We start from the raw sequence: 8,881 nt of genomic DNA on the forward strand, positions 1-8,881 counted from the left end.
GTCTGTGTGACTAGTAGCCAATGCATGTGACATCTGGAGCCAGTCCTGCAGGGCATAGGGTTGTTTGAGATGGCTTCCATGAGAGGAACCTGGTTAGCAGTCTCATGTTCAGTCATGCAGTTTAAAAATACAGTTGTTGTTTTTTATAATCACCACATGGTTAAAGCTATTAAAAAATACACTGGGGATTTTCCAAGACTGGGATATCAGTGTCATAAAGTCACACAAGGGCATGGCTGTTTATACACCGCACAAGATTTTCCATATACTTTTCAATCATGTGGACAAAGGCTGGACAACAAAACATTTATCTTTGTTTTTAAAATAGAAAGGATGAAATAAAACTGAAATGCAGTTAAGCTTCACAGACGCAGACAAAGACATTCAAGCAGAAAAAAAGGTATCTTTATTTTACACTCCATCTACAGAATGTAAAAAGGGGCTTTCATTAAAGTTATCATAATATGGTTGTCACAACATAAATCTGAAGTCATGGCTCATCATTTAAAGTTAATATTTCCTCCTTTAAGTCATCATTTGACCCAAATACTAAGATTTTGAATTATTACATTAATACTGTATTTTGTTTGTTAAGACCAATAGTGTAAGTCAGTTCATAGGACTATACTGATGATTTCACTGTATGACACCAAAATGATTTGACCAACCACAGCAAACATGACCTTCTTTCTGTAAAGTATGCCATGCAATAGAATTATTTTTATCTAATCTTTTCTGTCTAGTATTATCAGATCTACACCTGCAGGTTGTAGCAGGTCAGTTAATCATTGCAGAAGTTAAATAACCAGATTAAATAAAAGCCTGACAGTACTCAGACTGTACTGTTCTCATTATGTATTCATCACTGGACAGCAGTGAGTGGAAATGTTCGCTCCCTCCTGTCTCTGTGATCTGAACATTAGATTTTTTTAATGATTATTCAGCGTTCAGAGTTCCAGTGAATCTCCAGATGTTGTTTTGCCCGTTTAAATCATCCTGTCAGAAAATTATAGCCACGTGACTACTTATATGCATCAAGAAAAACAGTGAAGCAGAAAGAAATGAACATAATATTAAATAAACATTTAAGTAACTTTAATGTAGCACTGGTGTAAGGTAGTAATGAGTTATTTTTTATAGGGACACAAAGACAACAGGTGCTATCTGCTTATGTTTTGAGATGCAAAGGAGACCGCTATGTAACATTATTCACTGAAGATAAAAAAGGGAAGCAACAAGTGGGTTCATTTTCTCCGAATCATTCATTAATACAGATAGTCTCTCTTGGTTATAAATGAAGCTGCAGTGATCTCACTGTCTGACATTTTCGGATGGAAATCAGGTCATTAAAGTTAAGAGTACAAAGATAGACGAGTATGAAGGAGTTCAGTTCATTAATTACAAATGATGTTTTCTATGTGAAATGACACTTTCTATTTTTGATTTAACTGCAAATCAGTTCATCATTCATGTTTGCTTAACAGCTTTAGCGTCCACTAACCCAATGCATGTGGGAACATCTGCTCATGTTAAGAGAAGATGGCAAATCACCGCCTTTTAGGTAAGACCTAACAACATTTAAATGCAGAATAACTCAATTTTTCTTGATTACAAAAAAAATACTTTGATTTTTAACCATTTTTTTTACACAAGACAAAACAAAACAATTAAAAACAAACGAAACAGGAGACTGCACTCTACACGGCCCCACTCTCTTTCTCTTAAAGGCAAAATACAAACAAATTAAACAAAGGGAGGGAGGAGAAGCAACTGAGTGAGTCATCTGTCACAACGCTACCATGACAACAATCTCTCTCTCAGGAGCCACATCCTTATCAAATCGCACCCTCTGGCCTCTAAGTGAAGATGTTGCAATCAGTGCAGTATCACTCTTTGTATCATCAATACGGAGGTAGACATCTGCTGTAGCCTGAAGAACAAAACTGTTGAAGATCATTTATCGAGGTTGAGAAGGTGAATTAGATGGGAGCTTTTTATGGTTCATAGGTATTAAAGTGTGAAATATTACACTGCTGTGCATGAGTTACAAGAAATTTGAGGAAATTGACGTTAGAAAGAATTGTGTCACAGATACACATATCTCTTTAAATACTGCCTGCAATTCAGTATAAGGCAGTTGTTTCTGACCTCTACTGGGCATCTATAGGTAATGCATCTGTGCCAAAGCACTAACAATTACACCCACTAGATGGAGTCATTTATTTACTGTCAATCCTGCAACTTTAGGAACCAGATAATGTGAAAATATGCTGTCTTTGAAAATGTGTAATTTGATGAATTATGTTATATGCCATTAGATGTTATAATTAAGAAGAGTCTGTACATATTAGAAGGAGTCCTTCATCCTCTATGAAGAGAGCTGGCTGGTTTGATTTGGTTTTATACAAACAAACTCTTATAGAGGATTGTCTGTTCAAAAATGTTTAACACCCATAGCTGCTATGAGGGCAAGAAACAACCACAGTTCAGGTAATGATAACATTGTTATAATCACAGTGCTCCAGTCTCTGAACCTGAGCCACATTATGTCAGATGGATATTTTTCTCTTTCGTTAAAGGAAGGTAATGGTTTAGATGCCCGGCCAGGTTTTAAAATTGTAGGCTGTCTTTTTAAACAATCCAGCACACAGCGAAGGTTTCAAAAGCCAGTCCCTCTAACCAATCATTCAGTGGTACCGATGATTATTTTTCCACTACAAACAGGGATTCCATTTGTGGTTTCACTTGGCAGAGTGTGTTTGACTTCATGAGGCTGAGAAGAATGACTATTTTTAGCACCGGGAAACGAATACTACAGTGCTGCTTTGTAACAGACGTGGCTGTTATTCCCGTTAAAGCTTGGGACAGGATGCATTATTTTTCATTAGGGCTATTCATGGCTCAAAATTCATCTGAAGTCCTTGACTGACTTTGAGGGAGGTAGCAACCACTTTTCACCTCTGGAATAAAGACTGATGTATCTGTTTTCCCAAATGATAACACCATGGATACACCACATTAAATAACACCATGGGTCCGACTTAAGAAGAATATATCAAGCATCCACTCACAGATGTTCCTGACTTCTTACCTCAATGTTTTCACTTTAGGTGATTACAAAACCAAGTCAGATATGAGACAGTTATTGTAGGGAACAGTCTCTTCTTTTTTGGTCCCAAAACACATCAGTTATCAACTTAAGAGGCTGCAAAGAAAGCAAAAACAAGCTTTGGAGTCTGTTCAGTTTAGCTGAGTATTTCCATTCCCTCCTTAAAGTATTAATTCAGATGCTTTCCTTTAAAAATAAACATTCTTCAAGGGGTTTAGTCCTCAGTGAGAGACTGACTCACACCTTCAACCGGGCTGTTTGAGTACAGTAATGTGTTTTCCACATAATCTGTGAGCCTTTGTTTACCGAGCACATGAGGTCATGGTGGAGAGGGGCTGCTGGAAGCTTTGTTCCGAGCTGGCAGGGCTTACCCTGATGGAAAATAAACTAACAGACTGCAGGTGTTCATACCTGTTTAAGAACAAAGACCATGCTGTGTGAGAGCTGACACAGGAAGAGAAGAAGTCAAAGCAGAGGGGCTGTGTTTGTGGGGTTAATAACTCACTGATATGAAGCCATGGTGACTAAAAGTGCCAGATGTGTTTGTCAGCACAAACTTTGCAACATGTGCTGCTTTTTGCCTCCCTGCTGATCATGTGAGGGCAACTTGGGTCTGATGTTGGAGTCAGTCCAGTCCAGCGATGTTTAATCCTTTTCAGCATCATGGCCTGGGCTGCTCCTAATCCAACCTCCTGACCACCAGTTGAATTAATATCACAGCTAATCTGACTGCCCATGCCACAGACACTATCATTCACTTCATACTCTGAAGTTACTAAAGGTAAAGCTATTATTCTCTTATGAGCTAGCGTTTTTGGGGCGGCAGTAGCTCAGTCCATAGGGACTTGGCTTGGGAACCGAAGGGTTGCTGGTTTTTGGGGCGGCAGTAGCTCAGTCCATAGGGACTTGGCTTGGGAACCGAAGGGTTGCTGGTTCGAGTCCCAGTATGGACGAAGTTTGGCAAGTGGACTGGTGCCTGGAGAGGTGCTGGTTCACCTGCCTGGGCACTGCCGAGGTGCCCTTGAGCAAGGCACCGAACCCCCAACTGCTCGGGGTGCGCTGGTTGACGGCAGTATCCTCACTCTGACATCTCTCCCTAAGCATGTTCACTGCATGTGTGTGCGTTTGTATGTATATACCAAAAAACTGTATGTGTAGCATGTCCAAAATAGCATGAGTGAAAAAATTGAATTCCCCCCCCTAGGAATCAATAAAGTACCTTTCTTTCTTCTTCTTTTGCTTTAACAGGCTGTTTGTGAGGAAACTAAGCTAGCAGGCTAAAACTAGCAGGTTTGCAGATATGTTGATTACGGTCTGCTTCTTTTCAACAAATAAACGACACATTAAGCCCCATTGACTTAAATTTAAACCATGCAAGCGGGCTGTATTACACCATGTTACCCACTGATGTTATACTTGAAGATCTCTAAATAGATGTTGAGAGATCACATTTCCTGACACCTACCTAGCATTAGCAGTCCAAGATACTGAAAGTATCTACATCAGGGGTGTCAAACATAAGGCCCGCGGGCAAAAAACGGCCCACCAGAGGTTCCAATCCGTCCCGCGGATGATTTCCCAAAATGGAAAAATTACAGAGAAGACATTAACTGTAATTTTTCAATAAAGGTAACTGCTTTTTCAGATTTGTCCTCTGGGGGTTAGTTACAATCAAATTGCTGATGGATTGCACCTGAACAACACAGGAGACAGTGAAACTTGTGTGCTTGGTGTGTTCGCAGCAGGTTTCAGTGCTTAAAGAATTTAATATTTGGCCCCACTATGAAACTCATCATAGCGAAAAATACAATAGCTGTTTTTGTAAAGAGATAGTTCGTGAAATGCATTTTCAGAATGTACTTGTACTTTTTGCACTAAAACAACAGGAAAAATTTGGAGATGTCCTTCTTTATAGGTTATTATGTTATGATTTTACATGTCCGGCCCACTTGAGATGAAATAAGGCTGTATGTGGCCCCTGAACTGAAATTAGTTTGACACCCCTGATCTACATAGTTATGGTCAACATTTATGGTGATGGTGTTGTTGGCTTTTGCAGGTCACAGAGAGGCATCATATACATTTCAGTCTCTCTTCTCACAGTAGCTTTAATATAGCACCCAATTTCTGACAGTGCTCTGAAATCTGAACTGAAAAGACATGGACTTGAAGCTTCTAGTTAGGCTCTATTTTTACAACATTCAGAGAGGTGGTGGTCAATAATAGTCATGGTTTCAGGGAACAGTTTTACTCTATACTTACATAAGATCACAGCTTAGTTTCTGATTCTAGGTTTGGATTCCCCTCTCAAACAATGCCTTCAGGAGTGATGAACAGACATGACAAAAACCTGCTGTTCTTGTCCTGACTATTCTCGTGGAGCAGGAACACTTGAGTCACACACACACACACATACACACACGCACACACACACACACACACACACACACACACACACACACATACACACACACACACACACACACACACACACACACACACACACACACACACACACACACACACACTAGAATTCACTGCCAGCAGTGCTGAGTTTTCTCTGACAGAAGCTCACCGCAGCTCTCTGGCACAGGAAGCCCAGAGAGCAATGGAGTCATATTCATTACACCATCTCTCAGGCATGTGCAAACAATCTGAAAAACTGGATCTGATTAAAGGGTGCACACGTAGGCTAGTCCGCACCACCAGAGCTCCTCCCAACTACAAGGCCTGTCTTTACGTATTCAGAAATAATGTTTGAACTTGAAGATGCTTGTACTTGAGGTTTGGCCTCTGCTGGCTTTATATTACAGCTTCGGAAGTTATACACCAGGCAGTTCTGTTTTTACCCATGATAGCAGCTCAGCCTAGACTGTTATTTCTTTTAGTCTATTGTGTTGTTTGAGGCACTAATGTCTGTAATGTGCGGGGCTACTTTGGCCCAGTGGTTAAATGGAACGCCCACGTACATACAAAGGCTATGGTCCTTCAATGATGGCATAAAAGCCCAAAAATAAACGTAAAGAAAAATAAATATCTCAACTTGTGTCCCACCAGGGAGTCTAACACTCTGGACCACTGCTACACAGTAATAAAGGACTCATATCGCTCTGTCCCCCGTGCAGCTTTAGGACTATCTGATCACTGTCTGATTCATCTCATCCCGACCTACAGGCAGAAGTTAAAAACGGCTAAGCCTGTAGTTAGGACTGTGAAGAAGTGGACGGAGGAGTCAAAGCAGGAGTTACAAGCCTGCTTTGATTGCACTGATTGGAGTGTTTTTGAAGCTGCATCAGGAAACCTCAATGAACTCACTGACACTGTGACTTCATACATCAACTTCTGTGAGGACATGTGTGTGCAGACCAGGACCTTCTGCACATACAACAACAATAAGCCCTGGTTCACACCTCAACTGAGGAAGCTGCGTCAGGCCAAAGAAGAGGCCTACAGGAGTGGGGACCGGGACCTGTTCAAGCAGGCCAGAAACAAACTGACGAGGGGGATCAAGGTAGCTAAGAGGAGCTACACTGAGAAGTTAAAACAGAGCTTCTCTGCCAACGACCCCTCAGAAGTTTGGAGAGGCCTGCGTGAAGTTACAAGCTACAGGAGACCCTCCCCCCTCCCTGAAGGTAACAAAAGACTAGCTGACGACCTGAACAGCTTCTACTGCAGGTTTTCACACCCCACACCCGAACACTCTGATTTACCTGGCCCCCCCACAAGCCCCTCCCCACCCCCCTCTGACCCCCCACCTGCGCTGACGATCTGTGAAGATGAGGTAATCCAGCTCTTCCAGAGACAAAAGACCAAGAAGGCTCCAGGACCAGACGGCGTGTCCCCCTCCTGCCTGAGAGTCTGTGCTGAGCAGCTGGCCCCCATCTTCACAAAGATCTTCAACACATCGCTGGAGCTGTGTGAAGTGCCCTCATGCTTCAAAAGCTCCACCATCATCCCAGTCCCAAAGAAACCCACCATCACAGGACTCAATGACTACAGGCCCGTCGCCCTGACGTCTGTGGTCATGAAGTCCTTCGAGAGACTAGTGTTGAGCCACCTGAAAGACATCACAGGCCCCCTGCTGGACCCCCTGCAGTTTGCCTATCGGGCAAACAGGTCGGTGGAGGATGCAGTCAATATGGGTCTGAACTACATCCTGCATCACCTGGACTCCCCCAGGACCTACGCTAGGATCCTGTTTGTGGACTTCAGCTCTGCGTTCAATACCATCATACCAGACATCCTGCACCAGAAACTCACCCAGCTCACAGTGCCGGCCTCCATCTGTCAGTGGATCACCAACTTCCTGACGGACAGAAGACAGCAGGTGAGGCTGGGGAGCATCAAATCCAGCACCCGGACCATCAGCACTGGCGCCCCACAGGGATGTGTTCTCTCCCCACTGCTCTTCTCCCTCTACACCAATGACTGCACCTCAGGAGACCCCTCGGTGAAACTCCTGAAGTTCGCAGACGACACCACCGTCATCGGTCTCATCCAGGACGGAGACGAGTCTGCTTACAGACAGGAGGTGGAACAGCTGGCCCTCTGGTGTAGTCAGAACCATCTGGAGCTGAACCCGCTCAAGACGGTAGAGATGACAGTGGACTTCAGGAGAAGCCCCCCCCCACTCCCCCCCCTCACCATCCTGAACAGCACTGTGTCTACTGTGGACTCTTTCAGGTTCCTGGGATCCACTATTTCCCGGGACCTGAGGTGGACCTCCCACATAGACACAATCAGAAAAAAGGCCCAGCAGAGGATGTACTTCCTGCGTCAGCTCAGGAAGTTCAACCTGCCTCAGGAGCTGCTGATCATGTTCTACACCTCCATCATCCAGTCTGTTCTGTGTACCTCCATCACTGTCTGGTTTGGCTCTGCAACCAAACCAGACAAACACAGACTGCAGCGGACTATAAGGACTGCAGAGAAAATCATCGGTGTCGACCTGCCCCCCATCCAGGACTTGTACCGGTCCCGGGCCAGGAACGGGCAGGGAGCATTACCGCTGACCCCTCACACCCTGGACACAAATTCTTCAAACTCCTCCCCTCCGGCAGGCGCTACAGATCACTGTGCGCCAAAACAACCCGCCATAAGAACAGTTTCTTCCCCCAGGCTGTCACTCTGATGAACACTAAACCATAACAGTGTCATACCTGTCAGATAAATACTCTCTGTAAATATACATGTAGATATACAATGCAACAATTCTCAAGCAGAATTCCATATTTCTATTTTTTGTATTATTTAACTTCTATTTTATAATGTAAAACTACCTCTGCAACTCACCACTGCACTTTATCATATTATTTTAGCCTGTACATATTAGTCAAGCTATTTGTTGTTTCTTTGTATTTATAGCTAAGGTTATTGTTATTATATTTCATTTTATTTTTTATTGTAGTTCTTATTCTTATTCCTATTCTTATGCCTTGTACAAAGAGAGCACAGTTTACCAAAGTCAAATTCCTTGTGTGTTCAAGCATACTTGGCGAATAAAGCTGATTCTGATTCTGATTCTGATTCTGAACTTTTTTTTATAGACATTCATGTTCCATAGAGGATAAATCCTTGCTTATTTTTTCTTTGAAAGGAGGAAAGAAAAATATCAGCATATGTTTAAGTAAAGGTAAACGTATAGGATATTAATGACCTGTGCAGGCTACTGTTGGATGGACAACCATTCAGATTTGAACATTAATTATCCCCAGAGGAGGAAGCCAGCGGACTCTGAAGTTCTCTCACTTCACTTGGAGTATCAACATCAAC

Source organism: Notolabrus celidotus, chromosome 3 (assembly GCF_009762535.1).
Source record: "Notolabrus celidotus isolate fNotCel1 chromosome 3, fNotCel1.pri, whole genome shotgun sequence".
In the NCBI taxonomy this organism is placed as follows: domain Eukaryota; kingdom Metazoa; phylum Chordata; class Actinopteri; order Labriformes; family Labridae; genus Notolabrus; species Notolabrus celidotus.